This window comes from Pseudorca crassidens, chromosome 7 (assembly GCF_039906515.1).
Source record: "Pseudorca crassidens isolate mPseCra1 chromosome 7, mPseCra1.hap1, whole genome shotgun sequence".
In the NCBI taxonomy this organism is placed as follows: Eukaryota; Metazoa; Chordata; class Mammalia; order Artiodactyla; family Delphinidae; genus Pseudorca; species Pseudorca crassidens.
In genome coordinates, this window is record NC_090302.1 from 90,285,616 (window position 1) to 90,308,726 (window position 23,111).

The window sequence follows — 23,111 nt, forward strand, 5'->3', positions numbered from 1 at the left end:
TAGCTAAGGGCGTGAGGGACATTTTCGGGGTGACGGAAATGGTCCAAAGCAGTAGTGACGTCTGTACAGCTCAGTAAACTGTCCCCACACGCCCCGGTGCAGCCTGTGAGAGCATCGCTCTCAGGATGAAGGGCTGACCACAGGAAGACTGAACGAGCAGTGGGTCCTGGGCCCAGACGCTCAGCTGGCGCCCCCCACGTGGGGAAGTCACGGGGACTTGCTGAGCCTCCACGGAGACTGGCAGCAGCCCCCGAGCTCACAGGGCACTGCGCCCCCGGCCCCAGAGCCTTCCCTCTGGTTCTCATCACCGGCTGTCAGCAGACCTGCAGGCAACATTCCTTTCTTTTCTTTTGTCTTTTTCCAAGGCAACTCTTGAGTGCATGTATTTAACATGCAGGGAACCAGCCCTGACTCCTTGATCTGGGTCTTCCAGCCTCTAGAGCCTCGAGGACATCCATTTCCGTTATTTACGCGCCCAGTGCCTGGGGTCTGATGATGGAAGCTGACACCGAGGGCGTCACCACGTGCGGGGTGATGTCAGTGGAAGAATCCCATGGCGAGGGCCTGCCTGAGGACCACGCACGCCCGGGCCCTCCCCGCCCCCTGCCTGCAGCCCTGCGCCTGGGAGCGGAGCTGGTGCATCGCGTGCCCGACGTCGTGGAAGTTGGTCTCCCGCTCATCATGCTGCAGCAGGGAGGGCAGGTTGGGCGTAGGCTTGGTGAAGTTGGCCACCATGGCCGCGATGGCGATCTGGCAGCTCCCATCGTGCTGTAGGCAGCCCGGCTGCAGGCCGAAGCAGGCCGCGTGCCCGGACTTCCCCACCCTGCGGAGGGACGTGGATGGGGCCCCGCTTCCACAGAGGAGCCCCGGCCCACGGCCGACAGGTTCCCCCACGCACGCACCGAGGATAGAGATCAGGTAGAACTTGCCGATGGATGACCTTGCCCGAGGCCGCGTCCCAGACCGTTTAGAGCCTCACGTCTTCGTGACACATGCTGGTGCCCTCCTCCAGGTCGAAGGTCAGCCCCAGCAGCTCCTGGGAGATGCCCAGCAGCCCGCGTGTGAGCGCCTGCATGGGGAAAGCCTCATTGAGCAGGTACTGGTTCACGTGGTAGCGCGTCTCCTCCCCCGGTTCATGTAGTAGCGCAGGTCCCAGGCGTTGATGGGGCCGTCAAAGTGCAGGCCCCGCCTCTGGCACTCGGCCTTCTTTAGCTCCAGGATCACGGCCGCTCCTGCTCCCCGAGGGGCTTCAGCTTCTGGGCCAGCTCACCTGCGGGCGGAGGGGAGAGGCGCGGCTACGTCCCTGGGGCGGCCCCCCAGCCACCCCCGACCCCGCGCCCCTCGAGGCAGAATGAAGGGTCTGGGAAGGTGACCCCCAAGGGCTGACACAGTGGGGTCTCCGGTCAAGGTCCGCCTGACCCCGTCCCCACTGGGACTCAGGGGGAGGCGGTGTTACCTAGGACAGTGGCCACCACCTGGCTGGTCTTGTCCATGTTCATCTCCAGCACGGAGTCGGCATGCGTGCGGAACCCCAGCAGGCGGGACTTCAGGGCCTGCAGCCTCACCAGCTCCCTGAGGATCACGCAGTTCTCCTGGAACCCAGAGACGGAAGGCGCTGGGGACCGAGGGCCACGGCCTCCCCGCGGGCCCCGGGCCAGGTCTCTGCAGGCGGGCAGGGCTCCCAGGCCACTGGCGGGCACAGCCAATCCCCCTCCCTCCTCCTCCTGGCCCGGATTTCTAGACACTTTGGTGCTGTCCTAACACGTGGTCTTTATTAACACAGGTCCTTTTGGAACCAGAAACGGCATGAACGTGATGGGCTCTAAGGCCAAGGGCAGGAAGAAATGCGGCCAGTCTTTCCAGGAGCCACCAAGGGGCCTCCCCGGGCTCAACAAGACAAACACGGCTGCCGTGCAGACAGTGGCTCAACCCCATGGCGCCCGAACACCCAGCCCCTGGACGGTGAGACAGCTGTTGCTGCAGGTGGCCCGTGGCTCACTGATGAGGCCCGGCCCCAGGCGTACGCCACCTTCTCTGGGGCCACCTCTCCGGTCTGCAGTGGGGTTCTCCTGGGAGCCCCCAGTCACCACGGGACCAGCGTGGCCTGTCTGTAGCCCAAGAAGGTGGGGACACAAGACTGTCCCCCGTGCCCCCCGCATCACCCGCGAGGCCGAGCGAGCACCAGTGGTGTCTGCGGGGAAGATGAAGGGCTCACGCACAGCCCCCATCTACAGAAGCACAGACTGCAGCCACCTGCGCTATGGAACAAACACAAGTGTCCACGCAGGACCCGATGTCTGAATGTCAAGGCCATGCCCGGGCCACGGTGAGAAGGTGCATCCCCCATGCAAGCCACAGAGAGGGGATGGGGGGGCCATCTACGATTCTGAGCTCATCGGGCATCACCCCAGAGGGAGAGGGAGAGGGAGAGAGGTAGACAGAAGTACAGAGGGAGAGAAAGAGAGAGGGAGGGAGAGACGTCTCTCCCTTCCCTGGGGGTTCTCTAGTGCAGCCAAGGCTGAAAACCACTGCATTTTGGGAGATGGGTCCTCGTGGAAGAGTTAGATAGTAGCTCAATGGCATTATCGACACATACTAAAAAGGCCCCAAATCTTGGGGAGTCAGGGAGGGGAGTGTCGGCTGCCTCGTAAACGGGGAGAGATTGGGCATCAGGGGAGGTGCCTGTGCAGCCTGCGCCCAGGGCCCCGCAGACTTCATCTCCCAGCGGTGGTCCTGGGCTGGAAGTCAGCGGGGAGGTCAGGCTGTCCAAGCATCAACGTTGACTTCAGGGCTGATCTAAAAGGCGCCTGGTGTTTGTTGAAGCAGAGAAAAGAGAAAGCAGTAGGGAGAGGATGGGAGTGGGAGGGGGAGGGAGCCCCCCTCCTCAGCACTTCTACCGCTCTCCCTCTCTCTCTCCCTTTCTCCCTCTCTCCCTCTACCTCGCTGCCTCTCCCTCTCCCTCCATCTCTCCCCCTGCCTCTCTCCCTCCCTCTCTCCCTGTCCCTCTCTCTCTCTCCCTCTTTCCCTTCCCCTCTCCCTCTCCCCCTTTCCCTCTCCCTCTCCCCTTCTCCCTCTCTCCCTTCCTCTCTTCCTGTCCCTGCTTCCCTGTTCCGCACGCTCTGGCTCTACCTCTTTCCCTCTCCCTCTCCCTCCACCTCCTTCCCTCTCTGGAGAGGGAAGGAGGTGGAGGGAGAGGGAGAGAGAGATGGAGAGGGAGGGGGGAGAGGGAGAGAGAGATGGAGAGGGAGGGGGGAGAGGGAGAGAGAGATGGAGAGGGAGGGGGGAGAGGGAGAGAGAGATGGAGAGGGAGGGGGGAGAGGGAGAGAGGGGGGAGAGGGAGAGGGGGGAGTGGGAGAGAGTGATGGAGGGAGCGAAAGATGTCTCTCCCTCCCTCCCTCTCTCCCTCCCTCTCTCCCTCTCCCTCCCTCCTTCTCCTCCCTCTCCCTCTCGCTCCAACTCTCCTTCTCCCTCCGTCTCTCCATCTCCCTCACTCCCTCCCAGAGAGGCAGAGATAAGGCAGAGGGAGAGAGGGAGAGGGAGAGATGGAGGGAGGGAGAGAGGGAGGGAGAGGGAGGGAGAGAGGGAGGGAGAAAGAGGTCTCTTCCTCCCTCCCTCTCCCTCTCTCCTCCTTCTCTCCCTCTCTCCCTCTCCCTCTCTCTCTTCCTGTCCCTGTTTCCCTGTTCTGGTCTCCCTCTCCCTCTCTCCCTCTCTCCCTCTCCCTTGTCTCTGCCTCTCCCTCCATCTCTCCCTCTCTGAGAGGGAGTGAGGGTGAGGGAGAGATGGAGGGAGAGGGAGTGACAGAGGGAGGAAGAGGGAGAGAGGAAGGGAAAGGGCGAGGGAAGGAGAGGGGGAGACGGAGGGAGGGTGAGAGAGGGAGAGTCGGAGGAGAGAGGGAGAGGGAGGGAAGAAGAGACCATTTTCCCTCTCCCGCTCTCCCTCTCTCTCTCTCCCCCCCCCCTCCCTCTGTCCCTCTCTCTCTTCCTCTCTCCCTCTTCCTCCATCTCTCCCTCTCCCTCTCTCCCTCTCCCTTATCTCTGCCTCTCCCTCCATCTCTCCCTATGTGGGAAGGAGTGAGGGAGATGGAGACATGGAGGGAGAGGGAGAGTTGGTGGAAGAGGGAGAGGGAGGAGAAGGAGAGAGGGAGGGAGAGAGGGAGAGACGTCTTCGCTCCCTCTCTCTATCCCTCTCTCCCTTTCCCCCCTCTCCCTCCCTCTCCCCCCTCCCTCTCCTGCTCTCCCTCTCCCTCTTTCCCTCTCCCTCTCCCTCCACCTCCTTCCGTCTCTGGAGAGGGAAGGAGGTGGAGGGAGAGGGAGAGGGAAAGAGGGAGAGGGAGGGCGGAACAGGGAAACAGGGACAGGGAGAGAGGGAGGGAGAGGGAGAGAAGGAGGACAGAGGGAGAGGGAGGGAGGAAGAGACCTCTTTCCCTCTCCCTCTCCCCCCCTCTCTCTCGCTCTCCTCTCCATATCTCTCTCCCTCTCTTCCTCTCCCTCCCTCTCCTTCCATCTCTCCCTCTCTCTCTCTCCCTCTCCCTTGTCTCTGCCTCTCCATCTCTCCGTCTCTGGGAGGGAGTGAGGGAGATGGAGAGATGGAGGGAGCGGGAGAGTTGGAGGGAGGGGGAGAGGGAGGAGAAGGAGGGAGGGAGAGGGAGAGAGGGAGAGGGAGGGAGAGAGGGATAGAGGGAGGGAGAGAGGGATAGAGGGAGGGAGAGAGGGATAGAGGGAGGGAGGGAGGGAGGGAGGGATAGAGGGAGGGAGGGAGAGACGTCTTTCGCTCCCTCCCTCTATCCCTCTCTCCCTCTCCCCCCTCTCTCTCCCTCTCCCCCCATCCTGCTCTCTCTCCCTGTCCCTCCACCTCCTTCCCTCTCCAGAGAGGGAAGGAGGTGGAGGGACAGGGAGAGGGAAAGAGGTAGAGGGAGGGCGTGCGGAACAGGGAAACAGGGACAGGGAGAGAGGAAGGGAGAGAGGGACAGGGAAGAGGGACAGGGGAGGCGGGAAGAGGGAGGGGGGAGGCGGGAGAGAGACGGGGGAGACGGAGGAGGTAGAGGGAGGGGGAGGGGAGAGGGAGAGGGATGTGGGAGAGCGAGGGGGAGATGGAGGTGGAGAGGGAGTTGGGAGAGGGACGGGGAGAGGGATGGGGAGGGGGGAAGGGGGGGAGGGAGAGAGGGAAAGAGAGAGACGCAGAGGAAAGAGGGAGAGGGAAGAGAGAGAGAGAGGGGGACAGAGGGAGAGGGAGAGAGGGAGGGGGAGAGGGACGAGAGGAAGCAGGGAGAAAAGAGAGAAAGAACACACCATGTACATTTCTGTCAAATGACACCGGGGATCCTTACACAACCAGGAGAAAATAACACAGCGAGGCTCTTTCTCAGCTGGAACTGGAACTGCAGATGGGGCGAAACACCACCAGGGTGGCCACACATGTCCAGCTGCCGCCCCAGCCCCCTGAGTCTGGTCACCAGGGCTCTGAGTGTTTGCTCCAGGGACCTGGGGTTCACCCTGTCACCCTGGAGGTCGGGCCTAGACAGCAGGGCGCCGGGCTGGACACATGGGGGGAAAAGCATCCCCACAGGACAGCTTGTGCGAGCCGATTCAGCTGCGAGATTCTAGAGGCCCGGGATCACCCTGTGGCCTATGAAACCCAGGAGCCAGGAGGGTCTTGCATCGGCATTCCTGTCCGTTGGACTGTAACGTTTGTGTAAGGAATCTTGGAAACAATGGTAACAAGAGTGAATTCGAACGAGCTTTAGGATATTATGGACCACTCCGAAGTGTGTGGGTTGCTAAAAACCCTCCCGGCTTCGCTCTTGTTGAAAATGAAGATCCCCGAGATGCAGCGGATGCTGTCTGAGAACTAGACGGGAGAACACTCTGTGGCTGCCGAGTAAGAGTGGACCTGTCCAATGGGGAAAGGAGAAGTCGAGATCGTGGCCGCCTCCTTCTTGGGGTCGTCGCCCTCGAGATGATTATCGGAGGAGGAGTCCTCCCCCTCACCACAGATGTCCAAGACGGAGAAGCTTCTCCCGCAGCCAGAGCAGGTCCCTTTAGTAGATATAGGAGAAGAGAGAGATCACTGTCCCAGGAGAGAAATCGCAAGCCGTCCCGATCTTTCTCTAGGTCTCCTAGCCGATCCAGGTCAAATGAAAGGAAATAGCAGACCACTTTGCAAGAGGAGTGGTGCACAGGAAATAACTTCATTTGACAGGAGTATGTACAGAAAATTCAAGTTTCGTTTGAGACTTCCGAAGCTTGATGCACTTTTTAAATGTTTTAGCTGTTCACATTTGTTTGTCTCTTGGGACAGTGACACATAAAGGTGTCATTCTCTATGGTTTGAAATGGGTCATATGAGGCATGTAATATGAAGAATTGTTTCTTTACAATGTTCTCTTAAGCAAAATTGAATTTGCTTTGAATTTTTGGTCTTGCCTAGACTGAGAATAAAACTCTAACTCCTGCCCACCTAAAGTGTGATGTTTATTATTATGGAAGCAACACTGGCAAACATTGAAGAGACTTTCTGTAGCTGGGATATGGTATGCAGCTGTAGTTAAGCAAGCAGTCTTTAAAAGGTGCTGTGAACACAAGCCAGCAGGTAGGAATGAAAGCCGCACCCTTACCCTAGATTAGAGGTTTAAGAATTCCACTAGTCTTCACACTGGACAAGAGGTTGTCCAGTGAGTTTAGAATCTAAGAAGTTTCAAGGAAGTTAGTTTCCCTTTGAGTTAGGTCATAAGTCCCCTCTGTGATTGCCGTACATGAATACATAGCTCTTTGTAATGTTTTTTGGAAGTTGAGATGATCAAGATACCAATGTCTTGCCAGATGAAGAGTATATTGTAGAGCTGAACTTTGAGTTACTGTGCAGTTTTTTTTTTCATGCTGTCATTTGTAATATGTTTTGTGAGACTCCTTGGGATTAAAGTTTTGGTTCCAAAAGGAACAAAGAAAACAAAAAAAGGATCCACCTGCCAATGCAGGGGACACGGGTCCGAGCCCCGGTCCGGGAAGATCCCCTGTGCCGCAGATCAACTAAGCTCATGGGCCACAACTATTGAGCCTGTGCTCTAGATCCTGGGAGCCACAACTACTGAGCCCCCATGCCACAACTACAGAAGCCCGCACAGCTAGAGCCCGTGCTCCGAAACAAAAGAAGCCACTGTAATGAGAAGCACGTGCCCGCAACAAAGAGGAGCCCCTGCTCGCCGCAACTAGAGAAAGCCCGTGTGCAGCAATGAAGACCCAACGCAGCAAAAAAAAAAAAAAAGACGATACCGGCCAGGTGATCAAGGGTAAAATTGTTTGTCACAAGTCCCGTTGATGGGGTGTATCCTTGATGTGTGTATCCTTGATGGTGTGTATCCTTGATGATGTGACCTGAGGAGAATGACATTTTTATCTGTGTCTGGATCTTCCGCCCCAAACCCCGTAACTCCAGCCGAACCATAAGAAAAACATCAGAAAACCAACAGACAAACAAATTGAGGGACAAAATACCTGACCAGTCCTCCTCAAAACTTTCAAGGTATTAAAACCCAGGGATGTCTGAGAAATGTCACAGCCCAGAGGAGACTGGGACAGAAAAAGGATGTTAGGGGAAAGCTAGGGAAATTCTAGTAAAGTGTGGACTTTAGTTAATAATAACGTATCCATCTCGGTTCCTTAGTTGGATAAGCATGTCGTACTAACGTACTAAAGTACTAACGTGTTGGAAATAGGGGTACTGGGTCGGGGGTCCACAGCACTCTGTACACTCTGTACAGATCTTTGCACTTTTTTGTAACTCTAAGCTATTCTAAAATTAAGCAACTACTAAACAGAGATAAGAATGTTATTTCCCTGATTTGAACATGCCTGAGTTTGTTTTCATGGTCACATTTGTGCTATCTGGATGTGTCTTGGAATCAGTAGCAAAGGAGAGTTGCCAGCCCCTGGGAAGATGCGGCTGGTTTGCAGGTGGCTTGCTCTGGAGCTGAAGACCACGGTGGGAAGTCTGCAGCCTCGGGCTGCACTTAGAACCATGGGAGGGGATGGGCCAGCTCAGTTAGGGATGGAACCTATAAATAAAACTCTTTTTCTTTTCCATTATGGCTTATCACAGGATATTGAATATAGTTCCCTGTGCTAGACAGTAGGACCTTGTAGCTTATCCATCCTATATTTAATAGTTTGCCTCTGCTAACCCCAAACTCCCAATCCAACCCTCCCTCCCTCTTTCTCCCCCTTGGCAACCACAAGTCTGTTCTCTATGTCTGTGAGTCTGTTTTTGTTTCGTAGACAAGTTCATTTGTGTCGTATTTTGGATTTCACATATAAGAGAGATCATATATGTGTCTTTCCCTGCTGACTTACTTCACTTAGTATGATGATCTCTAGGTCCATCCACGACGTTGCTGCAAATAGCATTATTTCATTCTTTTTATGGCTGAATATATTCCATTGTATATATGTACCACATCTTCTTTATCCATTCATCCATCAGTGGACATTTAGGTAGCTTCCACATCTTGCCTATTATAAATAGTGATGCAATGAACATTGGGGTGCATGTATCTTTTCTTTCTTTCTTTTCTTTCTTTCTTTTTCTTTCTTTCTCTCTTTCTTTATTTTTTTGTCACACAGTATGTGGGATCTTAGTTCCCTGGCCAGAGATGGAACCCATGCTCCCTGCACCGGAAGCACAGAGTCTTAACCACTAGACCACCAGGGAAATCCCAGGGGTGTATGTATATTTTTGAATTAGAGTTTTCTCCAGATCTATGCCCAGGAGTGGAATTGCGGGACCCTATGGCAGCTGTATCTGTTCTCTGCACGTCTCACATCAACCACCTGCACTCCACTGCTTGCTCTCAACGTCATCTTCGGGGAACACAACCTGCGACAGGGACCTTGACAAGAAGAAATGGCTCAGGGAAAAGCTACCTGCACAGGGAGGAGATAGAGGCCATCGACCCTGGGGTGCGGCGGGGAGAGTGGGCACGGAGATTTGTCATTTCATCCCTGATACTCAGCCCTCCTGGCTGCCCCACTCTAGGTCACCTCGGGATACAGAGGTGACCCGGTTAGAGTCCCAGCCTGTGCAGGAATCTAGGGGCACCAGCGGGTCTGAATAATATTAGTGCAGGGTCTCCCCCATGGCACTGGGGTTATTTGGGGCGGGTCATTCTCTGCTGGGGGCCCCTCCTGGGCACTGTGTGGGGTTCAGCAGCATCCCTGTCCCCACCCATTTGATTCCAGGGGCCCCTTCCCCCCCAGTTGTGACAACCACAGATTTTCCCCAGACATCACCGAAGAACTGGGTGAGGCGGAAGCAGGATGGCCCTGGGTGAGGACAGCTGTGTTGAAGCAACCAGCCTGGCTTAGGGCAGGGTCCGCCCCAGTCCCGTCAGAGCCTGCATTTACAACTGCCCCTTCCCTCTCCCACCTCCCATGCCCTGCAGTGGTCTCCGAGACATCATCCCCGTGTAACAAATCACACCTTCTCAGTTTACTGTCCCCAGCACCTAGAAGAGTGTCTGCTATGTAGTAGATGCTTCCTAAATACTTGCTGAATAAAGGAGTTGAATAAAGGGATGAGTGGATGAATGAATGAAGGTTACCATGGAAGGAGGGGGGAGATTCCCTTTCTGACTCTCGGGGGTTGGGATATCAAGTGAAAGATCCATCCTAAACAGGCTGACCAGCCTTCTGGGGTTCCCCGGAAATGAGGGTTTCCCCACAGTTCCAGCGCTCAAACCTGAGCGGTCCTGGGCAAACTGGGGGCGGGTGTTGGTCACCCTGTGTAAACACAGTAACAATTGCAACTGCAATAGCAATGGCCGAGGACCTCTACGGTCTTATTGACCAGGCCCAGTTCTTTACCTGGCGGGGAAGGGTGGGCCGGGATTGGAATTCCGGTGATCCAGGGTGGGCGGGTGAGGGCACACCCCGAGCTTGTGTAGGGGAGTCCAGGAAGGTTCTGGAGGAAGTGACAGTGACACAGGAGGGAGGGAGGAGTCTAAGGAAGAACATCCCACACGATAACGTGTGCCAATGGCCCTGGGCCCAAGGTCACACCTGACCAGGGCTTGCTTTTTTTCTTTTTTTCTAATTTACATTTTCCCACATGGATATGCAATTGTCCTAATGCCATTTATTGAAAACTCCTTAATTTCCCCACTTTCTGTCATATCAAGTTCTCATCTATCTGTTTCTGGACCTTTATTCTCTACCATAGAGGTATACGTCCCATCCTTGCACCACTAGGGCTGTTTCATCACTATAACTTTATTTTTTATTCATTTATTTCTTTGGCCGTGCCGGGCGGCATGTGGGATCTTATTTCCCTGACCAGGGATCGAACCCGCACCCCTTGCAGTGGAAGCTCAGAGTCTTAATCGCTGGACCTCCAGGGAAGTCCCCAGGGCTTGCTTTGACATCCATCGAATGGTGGGTGGGCACGGGGAGCAGCTGTCTGTGAGCCATCCTGTGTAGAAATGCAGGGTGGAGGGCAGGACAGCTGGAGCGGGAGGGGAAGAGGCGGAGGAGGGAGGGAGGGATGGCGGGCGGGCGAGAGACAGACAGAGAGTTTCCGGAGACACTAGCTCTGGCCGTGTCCTAGGGCATGAAAGCTGAAAATAGCTCCTAGTGCCGGGAGCCTTGGAGCCGGAGCCTGGGAGCCAGGGTGACTGGCTCTCCTCCCTGATGTGTGTGTGGGGGGGGAGGGGGGTGGGCTCCGGACTTCTCAGGCTGGGAATGGGGTGCACGGAGCAGGGACGGAGCAGGGACCCTTCTCTCTGGGACCTCGCGGGCCATCCTTAGCTCACAAAGCTGAGCCACTCCTGGCCCTACGAGTGGGGGGCTTATCCTCCCTGTCCCCTGGATCACACCCCCTCACACACAACTTCCCCTTGTGTGCTCCCAGCAACCAAGATAATCTGTTTTTAAAAGATTGGGGGGAGGGGGGTAAACATACAAACAAGAGCAGAATGGATACTTTTTCAGAATGGGAATGGCTCTGTGTAACCCCATCCCCAAGGTAACCAGAGTCCTGACCTCTAACACCCTTGACGAGTCAGCCTTGGTCTGGGCTTGCAGACCCACGGAAACTTCCTCATCCCCTCCTTCAGACCCCGTCTCTCCCTCGGCGTCTTTGTGAGAGGCACCCGGGGAAGTGGGACTGCTAGGCTGTACTGCTGCTAGAACTCCACCTGGGCTCCACCAGGCTCCAGCCCCCCGCCCTGTGCACCTCTCTGACCCTGAGGCACCTCAACTGGTAGGAGCGGCATCACCTTCCCTCCCGGGACTTGTGACACTTAAGGGAGACACAGAAAGGACAAGCGTTTGGCTCCCTGGCTGGCAAAGAGCAGGTGCTCAATTGTCATAAGTGTCCGTATCAGTGAGGGTTCTCCAGACAAACAGAATCCATAGCCTCTGTGTGTATATACACACACACGTACACATGTACACGCATACAAAAATATACAGCTGTGTATATACGCAGTACGCATACAGACATATACACATATAGTATATGCAATACGCAAATACATATATACACACATATATATAATGCATAGTTTGTATATATACAGTATGTCTACACACATATACACATAATATATACAATAGACACCTACATATACACTATACATACACACATATGAAATGCATAGTTTGTATATATATATACAGTATGTACACATTCGTATAAGATATGCAATATACACACCTAGGTTCGTCTATATCATACATATATACACACATACAAAGATATTTAGGTGTGTATATATACAGTATACATACATACACATATAATATATGCAATACATACACGTACATACATATAGACACACATATACACCTACATATAAAAGCATGTAGAATAAAAATATATGTACTGCATCTATAAATTCGTCGTATATATACATACACATATCATATATAGGATACATACACATACATATATACAATGTATACACACACACCTATATGTAAATATGTGCATGTACATACACATATAAGTACACACGCAAGTGTGTATATAGAGAGAGTACATACATATATACATATAATACCTATACACATACAGGTATACAACATATATACACACCTATATATCAATATACACTGTATACATACATACATACAGTGTACATATACTGTACACATACACACCCATATATCAATACATGGGTGTGTGTATATATACAGCATGTTCACCTTCATAATATGTATACTGTATATATACACATACATACATGTATACAATATATACACACAAATATATAGGCTTGTATGTATACTGTATATAGTACTTACACATAGACTACAAACGCATGCACATATAAACATATGTGTATACATATATATATCATATCTATACACACATATACAAATTAATAGGCTTGTATATATTCACTATCTTTACATATATAGTTTCGTTTTAAGGAGTTGACTCTTGTGACCGTGAGGCAGGCAAGTCAGGGCAGGACTCTGGGCTGGAGACACAGGGAAGAGCTGATGTGCCAAGTCCATTGGAGGAACACTTCCCTCTTTCTAGGGCACCTCATTTTTCTCTCCAGTCCTTCAACTGATGGACGAGGCCCACCCACGCCGCGGCATTGACAATCTCCTTTACGCAAAGTGGACCAATTTCAGTGTTAATCTCTTCTGAAGAATACCTTCCTGGCCACATCTGGAATAATGTTTGTGGTTGCCGGGGCCCCACGCAGTGCGCACATGAGATTAACCATCCCCGTGGCGATGATGACACTTTATTTTCTCCCTTGACCATTGTCACTACTATTCCAATTAAAATGGCAGTGCTATGAGGGCAGGGCATTTCCTTTTTTGCCAGTACTGAGCGTCCGCGGTCTGGTGCCTAGCATAGGCTAAATACACGGCATTTTTGTGAACAGAAGCCGGGATTCCAGCTGTCATATTTAATAGGAATTATAGTCTTATTACTGTGTGTGTGTGTGTGTGTGTGTGTGTGTGTGTGTGTGTGTGTGTGTGTGTGTGTGTGTGTGTGTGTGTGTGTGTGTGTGTGTGTGTGTGTGTGTGTGTGTGTGTGTGTGTGTGTGTGTGTCACGGTATGTCGAGGTCAGGAGTCGAACCCGCCACCACTGGCCCTGAGAGGTTTGGCCGGGTCCCCACTTCGGGCCGGTGGGTGTGGCCAGGGGCAGCCGATGACGTGCGTACGTGCGTGCGTGCGTGCGTGGGAGCGTGCGTGCGTGGGAGCGTGCGAGTCCAGGAGGCGGGCCGCGCGGGCCGTGAGTGTTTCAGTGCGGCCCCCGGCTCACTGTGCTCGCCTCACGCCGGCCCGAGTTCGCAGCAGCGCTGGGGGCCCCGGGCCTGTGACCACAAAGAGGGAGCCGGGGCCCGGACGGGAGCGCGGCGGCGGCAGCTGAGGCCCAGGCCAGGCCCCGTCCCTTCAGCCGCCCGCCTGCCCGTCTGCCCCGCCCCCGCCGGCGGCGCCGCGCCCCTCCCCCAAGCGCCAGACTAGCGCGGTGCGGGGACCGCGCGCGAAGACATGGGGGAGAAGCTGGAGCTGAGGCTGGAGTCGCTCTTGGGGACCGAGCCCGCCGTCTACCCGTGGCCGCTGCCGGTCTACGTAAGTGCCGCCCGTCCCCTCCTCCCGGACCCCCGCCCCTCTTCCCCCACGGCGCGCGCTGAGCCCACCGAGAAACGGAGCGACTCGAGTCGCCAGACCCTCTTTGGAGCCCCCCTTCCCGCCCCGCCGTGGTTCTCCGCGGCAGTTTCCAGCCCCCGCGCGCAGAGTGGGCAGAGGGGAGCCGGCGCCGGCCGGGGGCGTCGACTCGGCCGCGGGGACCCTGCGCTTCTGTGGGGCCCCCGAGCCGGTCTGCGGTTGGCTCTGCAGGGCTGGGGACCCCGGTCCCCCCGGGCCTGGAATGTCGGCGGGCTTGCCCTTCTGTACTTTAGGATCTGACATGTAGGGTTTCTTTTTCCTGGTAGTTTATTCTTAGCGCTGTCAACGTGCTTAGTTTTTTTTTTTTTTTTTTTCAGGGCACCCTTTCCTCCCTCTCTCCAGTTTTTTTGTGTTTCTGTTTTGTTTTGTTTTAGTTAGGCATTTTGTCCCTCTGATCTTGAGTGGGTGGGCTGGCAGGACACTTGGAGAGGAGGCGTTCTGTCCCCTGACCTTGAGTGGCCTTTGGAAAATGACAGGCCAGACGGAAATTTAACTTAATTGATATATAATATTGTATCTGTCCAAGGTGTACAATGTGATGATTGGTATATATATAGTGTGTGAAATGATTACCACAATAAGTTTAGTTAACCTTAATTCACATAATTACAAATGTTATCTTTGTGATGAGAACTTTCAAGATGTACTCTCTTAGCAACTTTCAAACATAAAATACGGTATTGTTAACTGTAGCGACCGAGCTGTACATTACATCACCATTACTCCCTTGTCTTATAACTAGAAGTTTCTACCTTTTGATCGTCTTCCCTCATTTTCCTCACCTCCAACCCCCAGCTCTGGCAACCGTCATTCCATTCTATCATGAGTTCAGTATTTTAGATTTCACGTATGAGATCATAAAGTATTTATCTTTCTCTGTCTGACATTTCATTTAGCATAATGCCCCCCAAATCCACCCATGTGGTCACAAATAGGCAGGTTTCCTTCTTTATCACGGCTGAATAATAGTAGGTTGTATGCATCCCATTTTCTTCATCCATTCATCCACAAAAAAACACTGAGGTTGTTTCCATGTCTTGGCTCCTGTATTGGGTTGGCCAGAAAGTTCATACAGTTAATGAATACACTGTTCAATAAAACTTGGTGAAAATGAGTCTTTCATTTTTACTTAAAATAAATCTTTGACAAAGCCAGCTAGGCATCCCTTTGCGTAATGACTTATATCACATTGAAATATTTTAAACATATGAACAGTAATAGCTGAAATGACAAATGTTACTAATATTGACACAATTTATCAAGGAGAATATGTTAGAATATGTTAAAATGCAGATGGACAGTGAAAGAACAAATATAACTTTTAACTAAATATTGTCTTGATATTTAGACCATTGGTTAAAATCATGATAACAGGTTTCATCCATTTCAAGAAAGCAGAATATTTGCAGATCACTTAACATTTACTAGGTATGTTCTCAGTCTGGAAGGATATATTTCACTGACATGTGTCATTTAATTTAACCACATCCCTCTGTAATAGATAGTGTTATCCCTATTTGCAGATAGGAAACAGGCTCAGAAAGATTAAGAATGTTACCTAATTCTAGTAAGCAGCCAAACCTAAACTGATCTAATTCCAGGGCAAAGCTCTTTCTGACACATCAGTGTGGGTCTTTATCTCTTTGAGAATTGTTGAACATTAAAAGCCTTCTTCCAGTTAAATGCATAAAGAAACAACATGAGCAATGACATAACAATACAAGTCTCACGAAATAATTGGTGTGTTTGGCCTTGCTTTTGTTGATTGATCTTTTGCAAAATTGCTTTTCTCTTGAGATATTTAAAGTGGACTTTAACTATTTTCTTGGAAGACTTTCCTAAATTATACCTATCAGAAAGCTGCTTTGCTTTAAGGCTGAAGAAAAATGAAAGCTTACTTAACTACACTTAGGTGCCAGGGTCATACTATGAGCTCTACACCTGCCAGGATTCACGCTAAGATAGATAGGGTGGCTCAGCAAACTGTCCATAGTCCTGTGATTCCTTTCTGATATTCTGAAGTAGAAATAATTTAATAACTGTTCACAAAAGAGAGAAACACTGTTTCTTGGTCCTCAATATCATGCTGCTGTAGGCTAATTCTTTCTCTCTTCTGTCGCCCCTTAGTATAGAGAGTGTGTTTTGGGGACCCTCCTTCACGATCTTCTGCATTCCAAGAGCATCTTACATAAATCCAGGACTTCTCAAGCAGCCAGTTTTGCCAGATGGTCTTAGGGTTGGTTGTACCCCTATATGTATAATCCTGAACTTCTCAAGTAAGGTCCTTAGAGAGCATAATGGCTAAGAGAATTGGTGCTGATACCAGACCTGAGTCCAAATACTGCCTATGCCCCTAACTAGCTGTGTAACCTTGGAGAAGTAACTTAAGCCCCTTAAAGGGATTAGATTTCTCACCCGGAAAATGGTATAATAAATGCATCTACCTCATATGGTTAGTGTGTAAATTAATGTAACTTGAGATGGTGCATGTTAAGCATTAGCACAGTGCCTGTCTCTTGTTAGTAGTACCTGCTTTTATTATTAATTATTCTCTTTATATTCCCAGTTCCAGCTAGGTGCCTAACATATAATAGTTGTTCAGCACATATTTACTGGATTGAACCAGCTCTGAAATTTAAGCATTGGGTCAACAGCAAAGTAGTCACCCCACCATCATTTCTCCCAGAGAAAGGGAGAATAGATGGAAGCCAGCCATCATACTTTCTTTTCTTATTCTAAACTTCCCATCCAGCCCCAGCAATAAAATAATCTTCCTGAACCCCAACAATTTCAAGAATTTTTCAAATCACACTATTTGAAAATAGTTGGGTTGCCCAGATCTAATATGTCCCAGGACCCCAAGGTCACCAAGCTTATATTAATGAAGTCTAGTTAAGATAAATGATTACAGTTAGTAAACCAACTGCTTATGAGCTCATTGGGCTTTTTAAAATTTACTATCTGCGCTTCATAGAGACACAAGTATTTTGCTTTTGTAGGACGCTCAACAGTCAAAGTCGTCTTTTAAAAAGCACAAATCAGACGCTATTATTGCACTGCTTCTAACCTCTAAAGGCTATCTATTGTAAAGAGATTAAATTTTCAACTACTTAGCCAGGCTCACAGAGACCATGTGCTCTGGTCACTTACTACATCTTTCCCTGACCTTCATGGGGTTCGAGGCACAGTTGTCTTTTTCAGTCCCTCAGATGCAACAAGCTCTACTTCTTGCTCTCCCAGCTTTAGATTGGCTAATCCATGTACCCAGACCAATTTCCCTCTTATCGTTAAGGTCTCGGTTCAAACGCCACCACTGCTATCTTGACCAAAGAGACCTGCCTCCTCAGTGCCTCTCCATCCCTTTGTCCAGTCGTATTTCTGTCACCGTACAACATTTATTTACATGTTTACTCTGTCTTCCTCCACCACTGGACATTTGCTTAAGAGCAGGGACTTTGTAATTTTTTGCTCACCACTGAATCTTCCAAGGCTTGCAGCACACACTGGCACATAGGTGTGTAGGAAATGTGTGTCTAATAAAGAATAAATACGTGAATAAGAAAAAACTGTGAAACACTAACACAAGAATATTCTTCTTTCAAAAGAATAATGAAAAATAATTTCATTCAATAAGAGTCATTCTTAGTTACTGATACGTGACTTAGTAGATCCCATTCAATTTAAAATGTTCCCTTTTTTTCTGATACTTTCACAAGTCATTGATTAAATGTTGCTCACTTTTAAGGCCAGTCTGTGAGACATTATTTAACTTGTCTACTCTAAAGTTCCAGCGTTAACTCAGGCGGGGCTTCACCAAGTACTGACCATGTGACCTTGGCCTCTCATTGCCTCAGTTTTCTCATTTGTAACATGGGTATAATAATCGGCTTATTTCATACGCCTATGAGGAGGAGAACTTTACATATGTGTGTGTGTGTGTGTGTGTGTGTGTGTGTGTGTCTATATATATGTATTTAAACAGTGTCTTAGAATAGTGTCTGGCACATGATAAGCATTATAGAAGTATTGACTGCTGCTACTAGTACTGTTATTATGAGAACTAACTGTTGAGAATAATCCTTCATATAGTGGTTTATTCCACTGAAGATAAAGGAAACTCATAGAATATTAGAAATCAGATTAAACACAGAAAGCCAGTAAAATATACCAGGAGAGAAGATGATGAGAGTGTGAAAACATAGAGGAGGAGAAAAATGGTTTTTGTATTTCTTTTTCTTTTTTAAAGAAGGAAAGAGCCTAGAAATAGGACAAAAACTATTCATTGGCTATACTGACATGGAGATCGCTGGTGACCTTCATAAGTAAAATTTCAGGACAGTGGGCAGAGAGATTACGGTGAGAGAAGTCAGGTGGATGTAAATTATAGAGTAAGTGGGACGTGAGGAAATGGAAACAATATATGATGATAACAATTTTGAAAAGTTCAGACATGAATTGGCTAAAGAAGATATGCAGGGATTAGAGGAGGAGGGAGGCTTTCGTGTTACACGTACAGTTTTCAACATTTTAAGTTGGAGTTACTAGTCTAGAATGAGGTTGAATTTTGGCAAGAATCATGCATAAGGAGTAGAATGGGTTGTAGAAAATGCAGTGCTGTGAAGTACTTGAGAAGATGAGAGAAAATGAAATGCTGTCTGTAGTGCACGTGGCCTTTGAACTTGAACTCCTGTAGTGAAAGGGAATACAAAGATCAATGCAAATGCTAATGAATTAACGGATTTGGCAGTGGACTATTTACTGACTTCTGTGTTCCTAATGAGTTAGGAAGCGCCTCACCAGCTCAGAGTGAAGGAAGTAGAGAGGATGGAGGAAAATTTGAGGAGGGTAGGGAAAGCTTCTAAGAAAATAGTCCTTAAGGAGAATTAGAAAGAACTTACTGTAAGTCAGAGCAATATTTCCAGTCTCGAAAATCCATTTGGAGTTGGTGATTATTAATTTATTGGAATACCAATTTGCCCTGCCACATGAGTTTTCTCCGGCTACCTGGATATAAATTACACAGAGGCAGAAAAGAATGAGAGATAACAATCGAGGGAAAATACAATTAGTAGTTTTGTTTACCGTTTTCCACTTCCCCGCTCCAACTCTGGGGAGCCTTCATGGACATGGCTGCCCTCCCAGCCTCCAGCAGCACTCTGTTATCAAAGAATTCAAAGAAATGGAACATAGGTTTCCAACTTATTAATTTAGCAAAATCAAAAATTGTGTATAATGTTTTCTGTTGGCAGAGATTTTTGCAATATAATTTGGTTCCGTCTTTTGACAAGTAATTTGGCAATGTCTAGCAAGATAAAAATGTTAATAGCTTTTTACACGTTAACTCTAATTCTGGAAGCTTATGCCGATAAATAATTTATAATCCAGAAAATTATTATATAAAGATGCTCATTGTCATGTCATTTGTAATAACAAAAAATTGGAAACACCTTTAATTGTTAACAATAGGAAAACAGTTTAGGAAATTATATCCACTTAGTAGAAAGTGACACAGTTACTATATTATAATTACACGATGATGGAGCAAAATAAAATAATGCTTAATAAAGAAAGAATGAAGAAAGCTGACCTAAAATTGTGTCTTCCTTGTGACAGTAATTATGTAAACATACCAATATTTATTAAAACTTAAAACCAAAATAAAGTTTTAAAAGCTCTGTACCAGTAATGGGGATTTTATGTTTGTTTCAAAATATTTTTTAACATACCTCTTATAATTTTGTTTTGTCTACTCCTTTTCTTAAGAATTTCTGACTCTTACCTCATTTTTCATTTCATAGTTTCAAATAAAGTCAGCAATTTTATCATCAGAGAAGATTAGACTTATTTGACAGTTCGTAATTCCAAGTTATTTGGTATAAAAAGACCATATACACTTGTAGGTGCTTTCAAAATAAATTTTCGAGAATTTTTTTTTTTTTTTGCTTAGTCTTTCCTGGTATGGAGATGAAGCAAACTACCTAAAATTGCTAGCCGTTCTTTTTTCATTTTTCTCATTTTATTGATTTATCTTGTCCTTCACAGAAATGATAACAAATGAGTCTGCAGTTGCATCTGCCAATTTCTTAAATCCTCTATTATCCACATTATGAAATCATACTAGTATGAATGCTTCCAGTATTTTCAGAGCTCTTTAGTTAGTATACTTTAGCATTCTGTATGAAGTATCTTATGTAAGTGTAAAATTTAGACTCAACTTCTGGAAGCTTTGATTTCTTAGTTCAAAAGTGAGAGATCCTTAGTTCAGCCATATGATTAACAATTACTTGTATAGTAAGAAGCTCCTAATTTATTCTTTTATGGATACCTGGCAGTTTTCTTGCCATTTCTCGGAAGTTCTCTATTAAACACATTCTCTCTCTGTCTCTCTCTGTCTCTCTGTCTCTGTCTCTCTCTCTCTCTCTCACACACACACACACACACACACACACACTTGGTGATTAAAAGCACAGATATGGCATTATGAAATCTAAGATTCAATTTCCAGTTCTGTAGTTTCTGGGCCACTTCACTTTAGGCAAGTAACCTAATGTCTCTGAACCTTGTTGTTTTCATCTGTAAAATAGAAATTATAATTATATCAGACAATCCTCAAAACATCCGTAATGATTTTAGAGTTTCAGAGTCAGGTAAAAGCAGGCACTCAGTAAATGGCTAGTGCTTTTATTACTTTATTATTATTTCGGTCTTGGTTTTCCTTGAGTCTGTGAGTCCCCATAATGAAATGTAATTTCCAGTAGATTGAGTAACACCTGTTTTCACCAAAAATTTTAACTGAGTTCATTACTTTCTGTGCAACCCAGATTAGTTTTCTGCCTCTTTTTCTGTGCCGTATGTAGGTGTTCAGTAGATTTATTTAATAAATGTATGAATGCTTGAACGCGTAGATGAATTTTTAAATGCTTCTTTTTGAGAAGGTAGAACAAATGTGACACAGTAGAACACATAAGAAAATAATCCATGGAAAAAATGGCAAAGTCATGTATGTGCCCAGGGCCAGACTAAGAAGAATTGCTTGTTTTTTTTTTTTTTTTTTTAGGAAAAATGTGTTGAATAGCTTATTTTAATTATTTTTAGAAGTTAAGTACAGGGACTTCCCTGGCGGTCCAGTGGTTAAGACTTCGCGTTCCAATGCAGGGGGGTGTGGGTTCAATCCCTAGTCGGGGAGCTATGGTCCCACATGCCTCGCAGCTAAAAAACCAGAACATAAAACAGAAGCAGTATTGTAACAAATTCAATAAAGACTTTAAAAAGTGATCCACATCAAAAAAAAAAAAGTTAAGTACAAAAATTTGCTGATGATTTAGGACCAATAAAATAATGTGAGATTAGCTGTACTAAAACAGAATGTTGAGCTACATTCACATTAAGTGACATTATATAGTCTAAATTTATGGAAAACTTCTGAGATGGTGAGTGACCTTTGAGCAGAAAAAGACGGAGAAATGGCCTTTTCTGCATTCTATTGTGCCTCTAAGTAAAATGCTTGGTAATCTAGCTACAAAACTCTCTGTCATTTGGCTTTAGGCACCTACTGTGATTTACCTTGTGAAGATCAGATTTTGCCATGGAGAGGATTTGTAAAAGTATCACACGTTCCAGTACCGTTGGCAACCACAGCTACCAAAAACTCCCATTTAAATTGATGAACCTAATATCAGATGATAGTATCATTTCCTTGTGGGTGTTCTGGGGAAAGGTGGGTAGGAAATATATAAAAGTGAATACTTTATTGACTGAAATAACAATTCATCATTTTGAAAACATAAAATACATTAAAGTTGTTATAGCATCATCCATTAATATTTCACTGTATTTTAGACATGGCCTACAATCAATGTTTTCTGCCCTTTGAAACAGAACCATGCTTGTGGTATGCATTAATCATATAAAAGATGAAACACTGAAAAGAAATTCAGCCTTTAAAGACAATTTGCTTTGATTTATTCAGTGGGTTCTCCTAAAAAGTTAATACCAAGAATTATTGCTTGTTAAATTGGAGTTAGAAATTCTTTCAGAGTTACTTAGTATTTTCTTTAATATCAGTATCAAGGAAGGCAAAGCAAATTTGCATATTTATTAGGAAATACAGGCACATAATCATAAAACAAGAAGACACAACGTTTTTATAGACTTTATTTTTTAGAAGTGTTTTAATTTTACAGAAAAATTGAGAAGATAGTATAAAGTGTTTCCATATACACTATACCCATTTCCCTCTATGATGATCAACTTATATTAGTATGTTCCATTGTTACAATCAGTGAACAAATATTGATACATTATTGTTTACTATAGTCCATACATTAGTCCAGTTCCTTAGTTTTTACCTAATGTCCTTTTTCTATTCCAGGATTTCATCCAAAACATCACATTACATTTAGTTGCCATGTTTCCTTAGGCTCCTCTTGGGTTTGATAGCTTCTCAGATTTTCCTTGCATGACCTTGGCAATTTTGAGTAGTTAGGTTTGCGTAGGATGCCCACTACTAGAATTTGTTTGATGCATTTTTCATGATAATATTGGGATTATGTGTTTTGGGGAGGAAGAGCACAAGAGTAGAAGGGTTATTTTGTCAGATCACATCAAGTGTACAAAGTATCAATATGCATTATGAATGCTGAGGTCGACCTTGATCACCAGGCTGAGGTAGTGTTTTTCAGGTTTCTCCATTGTAAAATTACTGTTTTCCCTTCTCCATATTGTACTTTTTGGAAGGAAGTCAATATGCTCAGCCCACAACTAAGGAATGGAGAGTTATGCTTAAGATGGAGTACTACATAAACTATTTGGAATTCTTTTGCACTGGAGATTTATCTATTCTCCCGCATTTATTTACGTATCCAATCATTTATTTATATCAGAAGAACTCATGGATTTTTATTTTATACTTTGGGTTATAATCTAATTCTACGTTAGTTACTTTGTTCCTCAAATTGCTCTAGTCCTGACCCTTGTGAACTCTTTTCAGTTCAGTGGCTCGTGTGCCACTCTGAGGTATCCCCATCCTATATATTTTTTTGGAACTTCCTTACTTTCTGACACTATAAGATGGTCTTGTATATAAACCTTGTATATTTACTGCCCCAGTCCTAGAATCAGCTATTTCTTCAAGGATAACTAGGTCTTTTTAGTGGAGCACAGTATTAGACAGCAGGATCTGGGTGTGGGGTGTGCTGATTGCTGCCCGGATGTCATTGCTTCTAGATCTTCTCAGCTGACAGAGCAAAGAGATAACATGTGTGTACATTACCCATGTATATGCACACGTCTATAAGTATCTCTCTACATAACCATGTGTATTAAGGTAATATGAAGCAATATTAAGCTAAACATGAATGTATATTGATGTTTCCAACTTTAATCTGTTACCACATAGATCATCTTAGCCTCATCTCTTGCTTATCTTT

At 47.2% G+C, this 23,111-nt stretch overlaps 2 pseudogenes; one reads left to right on the forward strand and one right to left on the reverse strand.

Annotated features, from left to right (window-relative positions):
- Nucleotides 1-679: 679 nt before the first annotated feature.
- Nucleotides 680-1,808, reverse strand: LOC137228377 (thimet oligopeptidase-like; annotated as a pseudogene).
- A 3,823-nt stretch (nt 1,809-5,631) lies between these two features.
- On the forward strand, nt 5,632-6,455 carry LOC137228378 (serine/arginine-rich splicing factor 3 pseudogene; annotated as a pseudogene).
- The last annotated feature ends 16,656 nt before the right edge of the window (nt 6,456-23,111 follow it).